At 38.9% G+C, this 21,369-nt stretch overlaps 1 protein-coding gene across 18 annotated transcripts in view; it reads left to right on the top strand.

Annotated features, from left to right (window-relative positions):
• Positions 1-21,369, top strand: part of chl1b (cell adhesion molecule L1-like b) — a 689,122-nt gene that overhangs the window by 13,837 nt on the left and 653,916 nt on the right. Inside the window, exon 3 of one of the 18 annotated variants that reach the window (XM_052017109.1) lies at positions 6,362-6,438. The exons of the other annotated variants lie outside the window; for them this stretch is intronic. The gene's annotated coding sequence lies outside the window, so the exon portion shown is untranslated. The remainder of the gene's footprint in view (positions 1-6,361; positions 6,439-21,369) is intronic. 18 annotated transcript variants of the gene reach the window in all.

Raw genomic sequence — 21,369 nt, 5'->3', positions numbered from 1 at the left:
TCTTGTGTCCTTGTAAGAAGAGAGATCATGGAGATGACAGGTGATTGGTTTATTTTTCTCAGAAAAGTACAAATCTTCTTTGATAAACAAAGGGATAAGGAAGTGGAGTACGTATTGAGTATTTATTTTACTAAAGGGAACATTCATTTATAATCTATGATTTTTTTTTCATGCTTTCTTATTTCCAAATTACTAACGATGTACAAATGGTCAATTACAGATCAAATTGTAGAAAAAAACGTTAAGTTTGGAAGCATCAAAGGTGTAACTTATTGAATTAGGAAGTTTCCTGATTATTATTAGAGACAATTGCAATTTTAAAAAATTGTTGCATTGAAGTTGAAATCAAAGAATTTTCAATAACAATGAGCAGGGTTGCTATCTTTGTTGCCAATTATTTCACAAAATCTATTAATTGGCTTCTTACAGCTCAAATCCTGTATGCTGAGGATAGATGCTAAATGGTATGAATGATATACGGTCAGGACTTCTCGTTATTGTTAAAGGAGATTGATGATCTGGTTTCTCAGTAATACTTTAGAAGTGGAGTAAACCAAGCTATGTCAGCCTTCTTGTTCACCGTTTGACTTAAGTGATATGAATAAAAAGAGTTTAAAAAGGACTCTTCGCCTCATTACATCCAGTTAAGAACTTTTTGAAATATTACCATGGTTATGATGAAGGAAACATGACAGCCAATTCATGGACAGCAAGTTCATGTAAAAAGCAACATTATTATTACTGGATAATTTTGCTTTTGTCATGTTGATTGCAAGGTAAATAGAGGTCCTTTGTTCTTCTTTGAAATAGTTCGGTGGAAAACTTTATACCCTTTCGATATATCGTCTGAGGCCTCGGTTAATATCTCATCTGATTGAAGGCACGACTCCCTCAGTCCTGCACTGTGGTGGCTGTTCAGATCTTTGGACTCAAGAATATAGAGGACAACATTAATGTGCAATTTGTGACTCAGAAGTTGTCTGTAGCCTTCAATGACTTGGTAATTCAAGTGCTTGCCTGGAAGTATAGAATATCTGGAAATGCTATGATCAACTCCATAGTTAGATAAGTAGGTAATTCATTTGAATTTTGCATGGTGCATTTCATGGCTTAGTAGCATTCTCATATAGGAAGTTAGAAAACTGGATCTTGGTATTTCTCCCATTCCTTTCTTAGAAGCTCAAGGTGACGTTTGAGTCATTTTTGCCTGGTTCATGAGTTACATTCATGAGCTATATAAAATGTTACACTTCATTTCTATCTTTCAGTGAAGATTTTGGGATGATGATTTTTATTGCAGTGTTTCAAATTGGTCAGTATTCTGCAACAGCATCCCACTTCTCCATGAGTTAAATACATTTCTGGTTTTCGGAAGTTGAATGAGGAGGAATACTACATTATGTAGTGGATGGTCCTCTCATTTCTTGAATGTATTGGAACTCTGTTCTGAATCATCCAACACCTCCCCCCTCCCCCCCAAATTTCTCAAAGTTTGTTCATGACTGTAATCTTTTAGTTTGTACGTTACTCCATTTTATAGGATGGGAAAGAGGTGATGCAAGAATATTGAAGGTGTCAAGAGGACATTGTCTCAGCTGTTTTACTCCTGTGGTTAATGAGAATTTCCTGTTTATATGTGGAGTTGAAATATATTTGTAAAGTGAAGGAGGTCAAATCTTTGATAAGTAATCAAACAATTGGATCTGAGATGATGAGCTTCACAGAGTAACCCCCAATCATAAAGTGAAACTTCCTCCCCAGATATGCATCTGAGACAGTTACATTTTCTGACATCTTTTGAATAAGAATGGTTTGTCCAGTATATGCTGTGTTCTTGCTTTTATTAAGGACTAGATTGAAATTAAAATGGTGATTTCATTTGAAGGGTTTTCTTGTTATCAGATGGAGTAAGTTTTTTTATTGGCTTTGGCTGCAATGGCTAATGGTAACAAGCTTGGGATATTGATCTTTCTGACGTGCTAATCTGAGGGCTTGACCCTTTGTTATGATGCTCTCTTCATTACTTGCACTTGGAACAAATTACCCAGGGAAATCTGTGATTCCACAATAAGTATAGGAGCTTGTGTCATGACCAGCTTTAGTCTTATGCAAAGTGCAATTTGGAAAATAAAATTTTAGGCACTATGCACCCTATTATTCAAATCAATAATTCATGGAATAATACACCACCTTCCTGGAAGTTTAAACCACCTTTTAAATTGCAAGGTTAATTCAAATTAAAGAATTTGCATTTATATAATAGACTTCACAACCAAAGGATATCACAAAGCATTTCATACTTTTCCTGTCCACACACTGACAGTTGTATATCCTCCATTACAACAGTGGCCATAGTTAAAACTATTTCTGTGGATGTAAAGCACGTTGAGACATGAAATCATGAATCGAACTTTATAAATGTCAGCCTTTTTTGTTAATGTCAGAAGGGTGATAAATTTTATCCAGAATACCAGAAATAATTTCCCATATACTCTTTGGGAAGTCATGTTTTCTTTTGATTTATGCCTAATCCCCAACAGTTCACCAATGGCCGTGTTGTATTTCTTTGATACAAAGGAGTAGTGTCAACCATAGGTAGAACTTAAACATACATAGAACTTAAATACACAGTCTTTTGATACTGCATCTTCAATGTAGGCTGACACCTTTCCTGTAAGACCGTAAATCCGAATTAGATGTGGGAGACTACTTTATTTAGGAAGGTTGGTTGGTTGAATGGTGTCGCAACGACAACCTCATACTGAACATCAGCAAGACCAATAAATTGATTGTGGACTTCAGGAAGGGGAAGTTGGGAGAACACACACTAGTCCTCATTGAGGGGTCAGTGGTGGAAAGGGCGAGCAGCTTCAAGTTCCTGGGCACCAACATCTCAGAGGAACTATCTTGAACCTAACACATTGATGCAATCATGAAGAAGGCACTCCAGTGGCTCTACTTCATTGGGAGTTCGAGGAGATTTGGTATATCACCAAAGACTCTTGCAAATTTCTACAGATGTACAGTGGAGAGCATTTTGACTGGTTGCATCACCGCTTGGTATGGAGGCGCCAATGTCCAGGATCAAAAGAAGCTGCAGAGGGTTGCAGACTCGGTCAGCTCAATCACGGGTACAACCCTCCCCGCCATTAAGGACATTTTTAAGAGGCGGTGCCTCAAGAAGGCAGCATTCATCATTAAGGACCCTCACCACCCAGGACGTGCCCTCTTCATGTTATTACTATCTGGGAGGAGGTACAGGAGCCTGAAGACCCACACTCAGTGTTTCAGGAACAGCTTCTTCCCCTTCGCCATCAGGTTTCTGAATGGTCCATGAACCCATGAACAATACTTCATTGTTCCTCTTTTTGCACAGTTTATTTATTTTCTGTAACTTATAGTAATTTTTATGTTTTTATATCTTGCACTGTACTGCTTCTGCAAAACAACAAATTTCACAACATATGTCAGTGATAGTAAACCTGATTCTGATTCTGAAGAGAGAGAATGGAAGCTGCTTTAATGCCAGAAAATGCATTTCCATTAAAAAATGCATTATTAAATATTAACTTCCTGGAAAATATGGCGATTCATTAGAGAGGTGTTTTGTTCCTTCGTACATTTTTGTATTTTCAAGCTAACAATCCCATTTTTACACTTTGCACTACTGCAGTTTTATTGTATCCGAATTCAGTTAATTTTTCAAAATGGAATAATTCTGTTTCCACACTTCTGGAAAATTTCCTGTAAAATTGGACAGCTATTTGGAACTTGATTTTGATTTTGCTCAGAAAACAAAATGTTATAGTTTATTTCCTATAATATCTTAAGTGTAGATTACCCTTTCAAGAAAGCTTTGTTGAAAATATCTTTGTTCTAAGAAAATAACTGAGTGGCATCATGGCAGATTTGCTTCTAGTGTTCCATAATTTGAGCATGTTTACTCTGCAGCAGTCTTAGTCTGTATTCATAAAATGAACATAGCAAATGTTGATCACTAATTTTATTTTCATTTGATCATTCTTTAATCTTTAAAACTAAATCAGGAACAACAGAATAAATCCACTCCGTGTTATTCTAAATGTGTTATTGTACCTTAAGTCATTTTAGCAATGTTTCTTTGTGGGTCAAAAAGCCCAAAGGACTATTACGGTAAATATTCTCTTGGCTTAATGTGCAGCTGGTGGGGACAGTTTACACTTTACTAGACAAAGAATTGACACATTTAGTAGTCAGTGTAATGCATTTAAAATAAGAACCGTAAATTATAGCTGAGGCTCTCATTCCATTTGTGGTTAAATGGCCATACATATATTGAATGTGTTTTTGTTATTCAAATTAATCTTCCTTTGTGCAGCGACAGAGAAAGCAAATGTTCTCCATTGCAATATTATATATCAAGAAAAGTTATTAACTGTTTTATGTTAAATTCAGAACCTGGTTAAGTTACAGCCTACTTTTGACCCCATGTTACTTTAGTTTAATTATGTTAACTAAAATTGAAATTGTTGAGGAAAAAAATCCTGTTTGGATTGACCTAAATTTAACTTTAACTTTAAATTAAATTTTTTGAGATCTAAAACAGGTGTGTTAGCAAGAGTAGAGTATATTTAAAATACTTCTGAAGCATTATTTCCAATCTTCTGGATGACATTTAAAGTTTTAGGTTAAATTTAAATATAGAATTGCTGGTAACTCTAGAGCAAATGTATATCAGAAAATTAGTTTGTAAACTTTAAAAGATGTATTTGAAATATCTTCGAGACTGCATTCAAAGATATATATACTTCAAGGAAAGGGAACATAATATTGTTCTTTATGTTGCCAAATAATCCATTACCACCTTCCTATCCATTCTCATATTTTCTATAGTGTTTTCTGTAAATTGTCCTGTGATATCAGGCATGACTCATAAAGGCTGGTGAGGCAAATATGTAAGTCTAGAAACTAGATCTGTTTGCGTATATTTGTGTCAGACCACTTTTTCATGGGTTAGAATGTGTTAACCCTGCAATTCTCCTTAGTGCAGCCACTATTTGCCTGTGATCAGTTGGGCAGTTAATGATGTCATCTGGTTATGGTGGGCATTTCTGTGATAACCAAACTATATTGGTGAATGAAGGTGCAATCTGCAATCTTTGTTTATTAGATGCAAGAAGCACGGAGCAAATTCCATGGCAGATGGGCAAGAATATATATGTTAAGAAGTCTTTGAAGTGACGTTGATGCTTGACTCATTGCCTCTGTCATATTCATTTGTCATTGATCTGTATATATAAAGAAACATCACATTGTGGAGCTCAGTGCCTGATCCTGTGATGTCGGCCAGACTGACAAGTTTCTACTTTGCAGTAGTGTGGAGTATTGGTTTGCACTGGGAATAGCCACGGTCACTGGAGATTGCTGCTTCCTCATATAATGGAATTCTCCCAAACCTTCCTTCCATGGCAACTTTTTTGTTTGCTTCTGATCCTGTGGCTGCCATGGAGCCATTTCTTTAAGGCCTAACCACCTTCCTAGTGGGCAGTAGAGCAGCTGAAAGTGCTCCATACAGCTCCCGACAGAAACCTCATAGCTCCTGTTTTTTGCATAAATCGGTGTGCAATAATCGATGTGCACTAACTTCAAGAAATTTTTGCCCGATGTTTCAATTTTTTGGGAGATCTAAGTGAGCAATAACATTTACGCACAGCTCATGTTTAGTGCATGACCAGAGGGGAGCTCCAATTTCTAAATAATGATGTTTATTGGTCTCGAATTGGACAGGCAATCCTTTAATCAATGAAAGTATCTGCAGAGGTCAGACAAAGTACTAGAAAACCATTTCTGTCCCTTAAGTGATGTATCACATGCGTTGGTGAAAATTTGAAACTTGTGTCCTGCATCCTGATGACTTTTTGTTTTAAAATTTGAACTAGTGCAGGCTTTAAGTGGAAAACTCAATTTATCATGAAAATAAAAGCATGCATTAACCTATCTGTAGCTGCTTGTCCACACAGTTAATCTGGTATAAGTCTTCACAGTTGTAAAGCTGATATCATGCTGCTCTTCCAGTATTAATCCAAAGGGCTCATTTGAATTCTTTTCTAGGCAGAATTTGAAGGTCTTTCCTTAGGCTGCTATAAACATTTCATATTGAAGTCGAGGGGAGGGGAAGTAAGTTCTATAATATTGTGATCCAGTTTTTTGATGTCTATTAGTACTTGAAAGTCACAGTTCTGCTCAGTGTTCATCACTTTGTTAGCAAGGCTGTGGGAAATAAAATGCAATTGTTTAAAAAGAGAGGAATATTGGTATTATTGATTTTTCCATAGAGTTCATAAGATTGAGAATCTCATTGAAATTCAAAATTCTTACACAGCTTGACAAGTGGATGAAAGGAGGATGTTTCCTTTGGCTGATGACTCCAGGACCAGGGGCACAGTCTCAGAATAAGGGGTAAGCCACTGAAGACTGAGATGATGGGAAATTTATTTGTACAGAGTACGGTGAATCTATGAAATTCTCTACCCTGGAGCGATGTAGAGGCTCAGTCACTGAGTTCATTCTAAACTGAGCTTGATAGATCTCTGGATAACAAAAGAAATCAAAGGTTATGGGGATGGTGCAAGCGAATGGCATGGAGGTGGAAGATCTTGATGAGCGGTGGGAGTAGGCTCTGTAGGGCCAAATGGAATACTCCTGCTCCTATTTCTTATATTCTTATTGTCTAAGCAAACACATTATCTGTTAAAGTGTCCTGGTGTCCATTTTACTCGGTTTTATTTTGTGAGTTCCTCTCTCTGTGGTAATGTATACAAGCACCTCTTTAGCTGCAGAACTTGCTGTTGCCACTGTAAGATTACCATATTTCTTGAACTAACCTGTTTTACAGCTTACATGCTATGACAATGAAATAAACTGTTAAATTGCAATAACAGGGCTTTACTGAGGCTAATCGTAAAACACACAATAAACACAGACAATTATATGATGTTTGCATCAGTGTGAGTTTGTTTCTAATGTAAATGAGCTCTAAGCTTGCAATGTGAACCTCGACTGAGACATGGCCAGGTCCTGATGCAGGAACAGAGATGTTACACTATTTTGACATGACTTTGAGTGAAGTACTGCATCAAACCAGGTTCACGTATTCCTCCTTTTGGCTGTGGTTACAAAGTATTCAAGGGGCCTTAATTTAAATATTTGGAAAAGGGATTCTTCCATTTGTGCTTGCATTTAAATTTATTTTTATTTCCTGTCCGATCTTGTTCCAGATTTTCACAGAGCTCTTCTCAGAGCAGGGTCATTGATGTTCCAGCCAGATAGAAGTTAAGAAGTAATAACATGATTCTGCCTGCTGGAACCCAAAGTGCAGCCAGTAATCTTGGATCGCTGGTTGCAGAGTAAAAGCATGTTTATTCTTACCACTACTTTGTGTGCACTGACTCTGGAGCCATTTTTCCAGTTCAAAAATCAGTTTCAGCCAAACCTTTTCTACTTCATTTATTTTTGTATGCTTTTACTTTTAACTGTGCTTCGTTCCTAATGTAATTTTTTTATTTTCTTAAATTAGATATTGACATTTGGTGCTTTAAGTGACTTGACATTCATTTTAGAGGCTTCTGATAATGAAAAGTTAACATATGCATTGGAATATTAACCCAATTATTGGATTATTTGAACTCGACTGGAAAAGAAGGCACTCAATGTCACGATTCTATCAATTTGACAAAATGACTTTTTCTCATTGGTGCCTCCACTGTGATTGTATCCCAGTGAGATAACCTGGTATTTCTGAAGAATCAACTTGTGGTAATATCCTGTGCTTGTGATTGTTACTGCCTTTTGCCACTGACAGTGATAATTCCAAAATTTACACTTACCTCATTATCATGGAATTATGGTTTGTGTACTAACTTATCAAGTTGTTGTATCATTCCAATTATCAAATTGAGAAGAGAAAGCTGAAACTTTTGAACTCTAAAAGGATTTGCACTACAGACTGCATTCCATTGATGTAGACCCTAGCTTTTCTGTCCTGTCGATTTTCAACAGCCCTTTGATATTCTACATGGTGAGTTGCTTTGAAAGCTTTCCAGATGATAGAGAAATCTAGATAAGCTAACAATGATTTTCCAAGGTCTGCATTACTACATGCAGTTCTTTTTTTTACCTTTGAAGATGCCAATGTCACAAAGGTTTGCAGTAGCCAAGGGGTGCCTGTGTTGCAATACATTTAGTTAATGAACTGCATCACAATGTATTTGCAGCAGAAACATTGCAATGAGAAGAATGATGAAGGTATCAGAGTTCAACATTTTAAGGTGTAAATCATTTGCCAGCTTCCAGCGTTTGCATAGGCACAATTAAACACTGAAATTTTTAATTTCTTTCTGTCCATTTGAATCGTTCTGCTCTGCCATTCATCATATAATACTGATATCTCTGTGCAACTTGGCACTCAGACATGTGAATGCACATGTAGTTCCAATACTTGCCACTGGATACCCATTTAAATAAAAAAAGTAGTGATTGCATGTGAGTGTATTTTTGATGGTGTGAGGAGTTTCACATGCTACTAAACAAACTGACTGCACTGAAATTTACTTCAACGTGTGTAGGGTCTCATTCCCTCAGATTTAATTATTGGTGGATATTTTGAAACTAAATTAGTTTTTTTTCTGTCTGTGTCCCATCTTTTGGTATCCTTAATTTGCTTTGTGGATATGGTTTGGCACTAAATTAATTCTCCGTTATAACCTTCACTTCCTGGTTTCAACTTCACCCTTTAACAGTTCTTCACTCTGATGGATTGAGGAGATTCTTAGCCAATGATGTGGTCGCCTAGTTACCACATCTCCTATCTACTACCAGCTTCAACAAGTTGCTGTGTATAAGCACACAGAAATTATATGAGCAAGCATCAGCCTAATGAGCAATGAACGTCATTGCAAGCGCTGCTGACTGCAGAATCCAGGCCATTAACTTTAATGATGAGTAGGAAACTATCCCATAAATGCAATGATAAAATGAAACGACTGCGCGTATTACTTGCAAAGAAAAGCATACCTGGCAACTTTCCAGATTCGACTTAGAATAATTTGTGAAAATTACTGCAAATTTAGAGCAAACTTTTGGTTACTGCAGCCTAGAAGACTGATTTGCCTCAAACAGCATCTTCGTATCCTGCTCTCCAGACCTGGGACGTGCACACTTGGTGTGTGTCGGTGCATGCACCCAGCTGCAGTTTGAGAACTTTGGTGGCATGAAAAGAAAGTTTGCCCTTGTCCTTGTGCTTGGTTGTGCATTACACTGCATTTATGAAGTCTTGACTTCAATGCTTGAAGATGAAAGAAAACTAAATTTGAGACACAGCAGAAAATGCAGCCACCACTTCAATTCTGCAAGATGTCTTGGTTATTGCATCTCCAACACAGTGGATATATTATGAGGGAGTACAGAGCTTGGCAACTTTTGTGGGAGGTGTCAAATTATTACTTAAGGTGTAGTAAAAACAGTGTATTCAATTCTGGCAGGATCCAGTCTTAAGGTGTTGCTTAAAACAGGACAGATTCTGCAACTGGGGCTGTTAATTAAATGTTTAGTGAAGTAAATTTGCTCTGTGCTATTATAATGCAGATATTAACATGAATAAATATATAAAAGCAAATCCAATTTTATTTCATTCTTTTACTGAATGTGAGTGTGACTGGCAATACTTCCACTTCTTGGCTTTCCCTTATTCCTGTTGAGGAGGTCATGGTGAGATGACTCCTTGAATGGCTGTACTCTGGTTGACTCCCAAATTGTTGGTTATGGAGTTCCAGGATTTAGACCTGGCAGAGGCCTGACAAAAAGATGTCCAAGCCAAGATGGTGACGGATGTGGAGAGAGAGTTTGGGAGTAACCGAGGCAAGCAACTGAAATGCATTTGTAAATAGTGCATATTACTGCCACTGTACACTGATGTAACTTGCTGCTCTGCAAGTTGCCCCAGTGTACAGGCTTGGAGTGTGTATTACTCTGTAAGATCTAAGTATTACCGCGGTTTTGAAGTTATTTTTATGCATAGCCCTGTTACAACTCGTGCTACAGAATATAGAAGAGAACTTTTAAAAAGTTTTTCTGTGGTTATGTGGTTAGTTAATTCAGCAATTCCCAGGTTTGCTCAAGTAAATAAATGTATGGGGAACAAAGCAGATCAATGGTACAATTCAAAGCTTATGTGAAAATAAGGATCTTGAAAATTCTGTGGTGGTGTCGTATGGTGAATTACATGAAAGATAAAGACTTGAAGTTATATTCTGTGGACTAAGTTTCTAACATGTGATATGCACTGAGCATTGGGGAGTTGAGGGTTAATCACAGAACTAGTTAGCATCATGAAGCAACTGAGTTTCCAAAGTAAATAGGAAGGCCCTGAAGTAAAAATAAGTGATAATTACGACATCAGCCGTTAGCAATTAGAATGTTGCAGTCGTGGCTAGGGTATTAAACAGGTTGAGATTTTACTGACTGTAATTGAGAAGGAAAAAGCTAAATAAAGCTTGTCTTAAACAGATGTTATCAGCAGTTACCTTAGGAAGTCATGTTTGACAAAAATAACTTTGGAGTTAATAACCAGAACTGTTTACATGAATAGTTTATCTTCAAAGGATTTGGAAGTAGGAATGTCATGAGAATTTACCTGCAGTGTGTAGTTTATAATCTGGGGAAAATTTGATGTTTAAATGAGCATGGTTGTCAATTGTTCTTCAGAGAGCTCAAAAGATACTGAAGACAAAAAAGCTACTCACTTTGTATAGCTTAGCTGATCATTGGTCTGTTTTATCTCGAAAGACAATTCTTTGTGCTATAGTATAAAGCGTTTTGTACTTATTCAGGATGTGTTATTGTGAACAATAGAATAAATGAAGTTGAAAGCTTACATGAAGTAGAAATTGGAAAATTATTTCTTTTAATTTCTTCCTCAGCAATCCTTCAATTCCTTTTCCATTTTTTTCACAGTAGAATGAAAATAAAAGGTTGATCCCCTTTGGGCTATACTTATACAGCACCTCTCCAGTGGAGATGGAAGAGTTGCTTTACCTCCTCGTGGTGTGAGATTGAATGTGAAATTTAGCTGTACAGGACTGTGCACAGTTAAAAAGAAATGCAATTTCGAAGATCTTGTGTTGCTAAACTGAAAGGATTTGCTAAAACATTTAGGAAGTTGTGAAGTTTATAACTGTTGAGTTTCCCTAATTACATGCTGCAGTAAGATTCGAAAATTGCAAGTTATGACTTCAAATTAGTTTTGAAAGCTAAAAATTTCTCCACTAACTAGAAAATCCAATTGAGTTTATGTTGTGCCGCACCAAGACTTCTGCTATGCAGCAAGATGCTCTGTGTCAGTGATCTCATTGCAGTGAAGATTTCTTTAGTGGCAACAAAATTGATGTTATTATTGAAACGTCAGATACATTTCTTCTCTTTGATTAAAAACAGGATCTTTTGTCTCTTGAAAAGCTCATGTGGGTGTGAAGGGCATTGTCTATGTTAATAGTTAAGTTAGATAGAGGTCTAACTCTACTGTGGCACCAATGTGTTGTAATATTCAACCCTGAGCCAGTGTATGGTCCCATGCTCCCAGTGTATGGTCTACATGCTCCCATCCCAACCCTCACTGTAACAGTTATGTTCTTTGGCCTTCCTGTATCTGATATTGTATTAATTTGAGATTACTGCCAGGTTCTGGAGAGGAAATTAATCCAACACAAAGTTAAATGACAAGTTCAAAACCTCTGTGCTGCTCAGTCCCAACCTTTATAACTGATGCAGCTCCATTGCACATATTAATGATTGTGATTTAGTAGCTTGTCAAATACTTGTCAATGTAGATTCTGTTAATGGTATAAATTTTAAAGTGTCTCTTTGATACTTTGATTTTTGGATGTCTTTTAATTAAATCGAGGAATCATTTCTTTCTGTAATCTTCCACTCCCTTGCTTATCAAGAATCTGTCTTCCTCTGCCCTAATATTCAAAGGCTCTGCTTCCACCACCTTTTGAGGAAGAGACCTCTGTAGATTCACAGCCCTCTGAGAGAAGGAATTTTGCTACATCTTTGTCTAAAATGGGCATCCCCTTAATTTTAAACAGTGAACCTGAGTTCTAGATTCTCCCAGAAGAGGAATCATCCTCTCCGTATACATCCTGTTGATTCCTCAGTATGTTGTATGTTTCAATCAGGTTCCTTCTTCCATTAGACTATTGTTTATTGACTACAGTTCTGCCTTCAATACAATAATTCCAAGCAAGCTTGTCACCAGACTCCGAGACCTAGGACTCAACACCTCCCTCTGTAGCTGGATCCCTGATTTTCTAACAAACAGACCGCAATCAGTGAGGATAGGCAGCAATACCTCCGACACAATTATTCTCAACACTGGTGCCCCACAAGGCTGCGTCCTCAGCCCTCTACTGTACTCCCTATACACTCAGGACTATGTGGCCAGATTCTGCTCTAACTCCATCTACAAGTTTGCAGATGATACCACCGTTGTAGGCTGTATCTCAAACAGCGATGAGTCAGAGTATAGGAAGGAGATAGAGAGCTTAGTGGAATGGTGTCATGACAACAACCTTTCCCTCAATGTCAACAAAACAAAAGAGCTGGCCATTGACTTCAGGAAAGGGGGCGGTGTACGTGCATCTGTCTACATCAATGGTGCTGAGGTCAAGAGGGTTGAGAGCTTCAAGTTCCTGGGAGTGAACGTCACCAACAGCCTGTTCTGGTCAAATCACGTAGATGCTATGGCCAAGGAAGCTCACCAGCCACCTCTACTTCCTCAGGAGGCTGAAGAAATTTGGTTTGTCCCCTTTGACTCTCACCAACTTTTACTGATACACCATAGAAAGCATCCTATCTGGATGTATCACGGCTTGGTATGGCAACTGCTCCGCCCAGGACCGCAAGAAGCTGCAGAGAGTTGTGGACACAGTCCAGCGCATCATGGACACCATCCTCTCCTCCTTGGACTCTGTCTTTACCTCTCGTTGTCTTGGTGTAGAAGCCAGCATAATCAAAGACCCCACCCACCCAGGACATTCTCTCTTCTCTCCTCTTCCATCGGGTAGAAGGTACAGGAGCCTGAGGGCATGTACCACCGGACTTAAGGACAGCTTCTAGCCCACTGTGATAAGACTATTGAATGGTTCCCTTATACAGTGAGATGGACTATGACCTCACGATCTACCTTGTTGTGACCTTGCACCTTATTGCACTGCACTTTCTCTGTAGCTGTGACACTTTACTCTGTACTGTTATTGTTTTTACCTGTACTACTTCAATGCACTCTGTACTAGCTCAATGTAACTGCACTGTGTAATGAATTGACCTGTACTATCGGTTTGTAAGACAAGTTTTTCACTGTGCCTCGGTACAAGTGACAATAGTAAACCAATACCAATACCAACTCTACCTTGCCTCCATTCCCATCTATTCCCTTCTTTGCACTTGTGTGCACAAAACTGGTACATGACATAGAAGTCCATTTTAATTTGTTTATTTTGTGTAAAATGATATCTCATTAATTTAATTGGTTTGAATGAATTACCTTATCCTATCAAAATCAAGTAGTTTTTTTGTTTTTACTAATGGCTTGGAAGTTAATACCCTATAACAATTAGCCAATCCAAGCCAATTGATGTGTGAAATTGTTGACCTCCACCAGGAATCTGTAAAACCACTTGGTGTAAGCAGTAATGTGAACCTCATCCAAAATAATCCACCTGTCGTTAAATAACGTCTGCAGTGATCAATGCAATATTTGAATTTGATAAATAATATTCTAATTTATAAAATTTGTCCTTTTGAGATCCTGCATAGGGTCAATTGAAATCTAGAGAATAAATAATTCTGGAATATCTTTTTTTAAGAATTATTGAACATTTTTCTTTTAATTTGTAAACTGAATATTTTGACTGATCTATAAACTAACAATTAATAATAACCACAATGGCATGAATTTATTTGGTGATGTCAACATAAAAAACATCCCAAGGCACTTTTTATATGGGTGATCAGACTAAAATTGGAAGCTGATCAAGATATTAGCTTGAATAATTTGGAGGGTTAAGGAATGTCTTAAAGGAGCAAGAGAATCTTACAGATGGTTTGATCCTGACCTTGAGTGTTCTCTGAGGAATTTGCACATTCTCCCTGTTACTGTGTTGGTTTCCCCCTGCTACTCTGGCTCCCTCTCACTTTCCAAAGGTTTGCTGGTTCTAAATTGCCCCAAATGTAGGTGGGTGGAAGGACAGTTGGAACTAGTGGTAGTGGGCGTTAATGGACATTTGACAGAGAATGTTTCAGGAAAGATGTGGAGAAAATGGGGTTGATTAGATTGCTGTGAAAGCTGTTCTAGACTTGATGTGTGAATGGTCTTCTCTGTTGTAATAAAATACGAGTTAGACAATTAAAACTAAATTTTATAGACCGTCAAGTTCTCAATTTGATTCATTAACCTAGTCACTTTTTCCCATTTTTTTCTGTGGGATGTGGAGATTTCTGGGGAGGCCAGTGTTTATTTACCAAACCCTCATTACCCTTAAGAAGGTGTCCGTGATTTAGATCCAGTGACATTCAGGATATATCTTAAGAACAATTACTTGGATGGGTAGCTACCGGTGGTGGTCTTACCATGCAGCAAGAGTATCAAAAGTGGCTGACGAAAGGGATTAGGTGCAGTCTTGTAGACTGTAGCCATGGTGTACTGAAGAAATGGTGGATGGAGTGTGCTGCTCTATCCTGGCTGGTGTTAATCTTCTTGAATGTTATTGGAGCTGCACTCATTTCAGATAGTCGGAAAATATTTGGCCGTGACCCTAACATGTAGTTGGAGGAAAGGTTTTGGGAGACAGCAGATGGGCCTCTTCTGCTGAATACCCAGTCTCTGATCTAGTTTTACAGCCACAGTATTTGTTTGGCTGATCCAGTTAAGTCTCTGTTAACTCCTAGGATCATAATAGTTGTGAATTCAGTGAGAGTAATTCCGTTGTAGTTGGAAATGGTCATTGCCTGTTTCTTGAGAGGTGCAAATGCTAGTTGCCACATCAATCCAGGTCTGAACATTATCCAGGAGGAATGAATGAAATTGGCTGATGACTTGGCATTTGTGGTTGAAGATGTCAAATGCTCCAACCTTGACTTTTGCATTCACTCAGTTGTTTCAATGCCCCAGGTTGGACCAGAAAATGTTGACAGTCTTTCTGTTCCTTATTGCTGAAGTTACGCAACTTTCAAATTGTATGTGAAAAGCTGTGGCTACGAAGCAACCACAGATATAAAGACCTGCCTGCTCATGCATCAGGACTGCATACTTGGATGATTGTGGTACTTATGAAGCATGTCCAGAGAACTAGTGGCAAGTAGAAAAAGAGAAAACAATGGTTTAAAAAAAAACATTTTGATGGAAGTACAGTGCACACAATTAATATACGAGACAATGCAGGATCTTTTTATTTCAATAGAGATAAGACCTTAATAAAATGACAGCTATATTCCTTTGCCTGGAGAATGGGTCTCCCCTATTCTCAGAGCTCTAAACCAGTTCTGGGTGTGTTGAAAAAAGTTGAGAAATTAGCCAAAAAAGATATTTTCAGCAACATAGGTAACATAGAACACTACAGCACAGTACAGGCACTTTGGCCCACAATGTTGTGCTGACATTTTATCCTGCTCTATCTAATCCCTCCCTTCCACATAGTCCCCTAATTTTCTATCATTCGTCTATCTAAGAGTCTCTTAAATGTCCCTAATGTATCTGCCCCCACAGCCTCTTCAGGCAGTGTGTTCCATGCACCCACCACTTTCTGTATTTTAAAAAAAACTTACTCCTGACATCTCCCTTATACCTTCCTTGAATCACCTTAAAATTATGTCCCCTTGTGTTAGCCATTGTCGCACTGGGAAAAAATCTCTGACTGTCCACTTGATCTATGCCTCATCATCTTGTACACCTCTATCAAGTCATGAGGATAGTTTACACCTAGAAACCTGTGCTAAAGTGGGATCTCCCATGGTTTGAATACAGCAATTTGCTGTGCTTCAGTCTGAGAAAGACACCAGCCTTAAAGGTGCACCCTCCATGGCAACTTGATGGCGGCAACTTGATGGCAGCAACATGCATAAAAACTGCCATGGGGGAGGGAGGAGCTGCTTAAGAGATGGAGAGATCTCACTGGTTTAGTGAAAAAAGATCTGGAGGTGCTCATCAATGAGTTAAATGCCAAGAATGCAGTCCTGTGTGGAATGGGTTTCATGTCAAGAAATGTTATATGTCTTCTTGTTTCCTCTGCCTGATTATTATTGGTAATCAATGGAGTTTGAAGAGGGTCTCTTGGTTTGCATGGAGACTCATCCATGAGTTAAATGCCAAGAATTTAACCTCTTGCCTATTCCCCATTACCCTTGATTCCCCAAAGTTCAAAAGTCTGTATTTAGGAATTTTTGACAGTCAAAGGACCTTCTATTAGAACTGGAAAAGTGAGAAGATAGGTATGTTTTAGGTTACAGAGAAAAGAAAATGGAGAGAACAGAGGGAATATATGTGGTAGGGTACAGAGTAAAGTTGTCAAGGTAGCAATTACTTCAATGAACAGCAGTTGAAAACAAAAAAAAGAAAACAAATTAATATAGAGAGACACAACCACATCTGTGGAGAGGAAACTAAAGGTGGTTACCTGGAATCGTTAAATTCAACATTAATTCCTGAGGGATTCAATTGTTCAGATAGAAGATGAAGTGCTGTTCCTTAAGCTCATATTAGGCATAGTTGGAGCAATGTAGGAAGCCAAAGACAGCGAAATCAATGTGGAGGGTTGAGGGAGGGCAAGAATTAAAATGGCAAATGACTGGAAGTTGAGTGTATCAAAAAACCTGCCTCTATCACTTGCTTAGCATTTACTACTTAGCTCTACATCTTCACTTTTGCATACAGGCATCAAAGTGCCAGGTGCCATGACAAGATAAGATAAGATAAGACAAAATCTTTATTAGTCACATGTACATCGAAACACACAGTGAAATACATCTTTTGTGTAGAGTGTTCTGGGGATAGCCCACAAGTGTCGCCACGCTTCTGGCGCCAATTGTGGTAAACTTCCAGAAAAATTTTGGGATGCAGACCATGAGTATGTGGTTTCCCAAGATCTTTGCCACTGATAGGTTCTCCTCACTATGTGCCTGAGCTGATTCTGGACCAAATAGTAGAGACTATTTAACCAAACTCCAGGCTTGATAGCAAATGATCAGGATGTACAAGGTACTTTTTCTCATTTAGCCTTTCCTATGTTCATAAGCTACACAGTCTGGATAATCTGTATTTTTTGCACATTTTAAGGGCTGTGTAATGATGAGGGTTGGGTATGCCAGCTTGTGTTTTGTTTGGAGACCATTGTTTGGCCTTGTTTTTGTTTTGTCAATGACCATGGTTCTTATAGTTTCTTATAATCACCAACCTATGTTCAATTGCATGTCCAAACTCCCTAGCTCTGTTCCCTCAGCTACATTTAAGGCTCATTGTTTAGTAACAGGAAGACACAGATATTTTTAAAAAAAGCATGTGACAGACCTTTACTTGATTAAAATTTAGCTGAGCATCATTTTGCATGCTTAAAATACTGCTGAATTGTTAGCTGCTTATCCCTGTTTCAGGTAATGTGACGAGTTGCCTTCCTTATCTGCTGCAGTACTTCTGGTGATGACGCTCCCACAGTGCCATTGATAGGAATTTCCCAATGACAGTGAAGGAATGTCAATGCAAGATGGTGTGTGACTTAGAGAGGGATTGTCGTTTTCCATTCACTTGCTGTTCTTTTTCCAGACGGGAGATATTGAGAGTTTAGGAGGTGCATTTTGTAGTTTGTGCGCTGCTGCTGGTGGAGGGAATGAACAAATCATATAATGGATGAGATTTCAGTCAAATTGGCTGCTTTGTTCCAGATGGCATTGAGCTTCTTGAGTGTTGCTGGAGCTCTATTTGTTTAGGCAGATAAGGGCTTTCCATCACACTTGTTAATTTGTGTTGTTGGTGATAGAAAGGACAAAAGATGAGTCACTCACCACAGGATACCCAGCCTCTTGACCTGTTTTGTATTTATGTAGCTAGTCCAGTTAGATTTCTGATCAATGGTGATCTTCAGGAGGTTAATTGTAGGTGACTTAGTGATGGCAATGCCATTGTATGTCAATGATAGCTAATTAAACTCGTTCCTGTTGAATTTAATCACTGCTTGGTGCTCGTGTGGCACTGATCAGCTCATGCCTGAATGCTGCCCAGGCCTTTGTGTCTGCAAGCAAGAACTATTGTATTTTCTGAGTTGTGAATGGAATCGAAGATTGTGCTTCTGAATTTATGATGAAAGAGGGTTTTAATGAAATAGCTGAAAATTGTTGGATCCAGCACACAGCTCTAAGGAACTCCTGCAGCAGTATCCAAGGACTGAAATGATTGACCTCCTACAACTACGAACATTTTCTTTTGTGCAAAATGCTTGCTTTCCAGGCTGAGAAACTCCAGTGTTCCTTCATAACTCTGATTTCCAACTCCAGAGCTTTGTTTTCTTTGTGCCTTTAAGATTAGAATATGTGTCTTGTTTCTTGCCAACTGGGACTTGACCCAGCATTCAAGGTGCAATCTACTTAATACACCACACTCTGATGAAGACACTCTTTAACTTTTACTCTATTGTTTTGACTATTTATTTCAATAATTAATGGCTTTATTGATTGCAACTTTGCATTGCTTAGACAAGTTCTTCAAGTCTCCAAGACTCCTGGATCTTTTCCAAACTTGTTTGAAGCTCTTTCAATACTTTATGTGCAGTACTCAGGTTATTTTTCCTTCCTTTGAGAATATGTAATACCTAACGTATTCTGAATTAAATTTCATCTGTCATTACCTGCCCCATGCACATATTTTGTTCAGCTAATTTACATCTTTTGGTTAGCTCATTCTGTGATTTCCGAGCTGTTTCTTCAATTCCACAGACTTCGTGTTAGGCATCATTTGGCAGTAAATAACCAATTTACATTGTGTTTCAGATTCCAAATCAAGAATGAGAAACATAAAACAGAGTTTATTCTATTTCCTGATGACATAGAAGGAGGTCATTTGGCCCATTGAGCATATGCCAGTTTACGGAGCAAACCCATCAGTTTCATTTTACCCACATTTCTCAAACCCATGCCCATTAACACATCCATCTTCCCCTCCACCCTTGATTTTCCCACCTGCTACCAATAATGAGTACTACAGCCCAGAAATGGGCCCTTTGGCCCGTCTAGTCTATGCTGACCTGATCTTCTGCCTAGTCCTATCTACCTGCACCTGTACCATATCTCTCCAAACCCCTCCCATCCATGTACCTACCCAAACTTCTCTTAAATGTTACAACTGAACCCGTATCTACCACTTCCACTGGCAGCTCATTCCACACTCGCACCACCCTCTGAGTGAAGATGTTTCCCCTCAGATTCCCCTCATATATTTCACCTTTCACCCTAAACCTATGTCCTCTAGTTCTAGTCTCACCCAACCTTAGGGGAAAAAGCCTGCATGCATTCACCCCATCTATACCCTTCATAATTTTGTATCCCTCTGTAAGATCTCCCCTCATTCTCCTGCACTCCAGGGAATGAAGTGCTAACCTATTCAACCTTTCCTTGCAACTCAGGTCCTCAAGTCCTGGCAACAGCCTTGTAAATTTTCTCTGCACTCTTTCAAGCTTATGCATATCTTTCCTGCAGGTAGGCTACCAGGACTGCACACAACACTCCAAATTTGGCCTCACCAACATCTTGTATGACATCCCAATTCCTGTATCAATGCCCTGATTTATGAAGGCCAAGGTGCCAAAAGCTCTCTTTATGACCCTATCTACCCGTGATACCACTTTCAAGGAACAGTGGACCTGTATTCCCAGGTCCCTTTGTTCTGCTGCACACCCCAGAGCCCTATTATTTACTGTATAAGTCTTACCTTGATTTGTCCTCCCAAAAGTGCAACACCTCACACTTGTCTGCGTTAAATTCTATCTGCCACTTTTCAGCCTGTTTTCCCAGCTGGTCAAAATTACACTGCAAGCTTGATAACCTTCCTCGCTGTTTACTGCACCCCCCAATCTTGGTGTCATGTGCAAATTTGCTGATCCAGTTTACCACATTATCATCTAAATCATTAATATAGATGAAAACAACAGACCCAGCACCAATCCCTGCGGCACACCACTAGTCACAGGCCTCCAATCAGAGAAACAACCATCTACTACCACTCTTTGGCTTCTCTCGCTAAGCCAATGTTGAATCCATTAGGCTACTTCATCCTGAATGCCAAGTGACTTAACCTTCTGGAGTAGCCTCCCATGCGGGACTTCGTCAAAGGCTTTGCTAAAGTCCATGCAGACAACGTCCACCGCCTTTCCCTCACCGACCTTGCTAAGTCCCTTGAAGAACTCTCTAAGATTGGTTAGACGTGACCTACCACGCACAAAGCCATGTTGACTATCCTTAATCAGGCCCTGTCTATCCAAACACTTACTCATCCTGGCCCTTAGAGTACCTTCCAATAATTTACCCATGACTGACATCAGGCTCAGCAGCCTATAATTTCCTGGCTTATTCTTACAGCCTTTCTTGAACAACGGAACAACATTGGCTCTCCTCCAGTGCTCCGGCACCTCACTCGTGGCTAAGGACGTTTTGAATATCTCTGCCAGGGCTCCTGCAATTTCTGCACTAGCCTCCCACAAAGTCCGAGGGGTCACCTTGTCAGGCCCTGGGGATTTAACCACCTTCATTCACCTCAAGACAGCCAGCACCTCCTCTTCTGTAATCCAGATATGGTCCATGACCTGACTACTCTTTTGCCTCAGTTCTGTAGCCTCTGTGTCTGCCTCCAGAGTAAATACAGATGCAAAAGATTAATTTAAGATCTCCCCCTCTCTTTCAGCTCCATGCAGAGATGACCATGCTGATCTTCAAGAGGAGCAATTTTGTCCCTTGCTCCCCTTTTGCTCTTAATATAGCCAGAGAAACCCTTTGGATTTTCCTTCACCCTATCTGGCAGAGCAACCTCATGTCCTCTTTTTCCCCTCCTAATTTGTCTGTTAAGTGTTCTCTTGCATTTCTTGTACTCCTCAAGCACCTCATTTGATCCTAACTGCCTATACCTGAAATGCACCTTCTTTTTCTTTACTGGGGCCTCAATATCCCTCAATAACCAAGGTTCTATCAACCTGTTAGCCTTGCCTTTTATTCTAACAGGAACATAGAGATTTACAGACAAAACACTCTCAGTATTTCACTTTTGAAAGCCTCCCACTTACCAAGCATTTCTTTGTCGGA

Source organism: Pristis pectinata, chromosome 6, assembly GCF_009764475.1.
Source record: "Pristis pectinata isolate sPriPec2 chromosome 6, sPriPec2.1.pri, whole genome shotgun sequence".
NCBI lineage: Eukaryota > Metazoa > Chordata > Chondrichthyes > Rhinopristiformes > Pristidae > Pristis > Pristis pectinata.
This window is presented reverse-complemented; position numbering and strand designations above follow the sequence as displayed.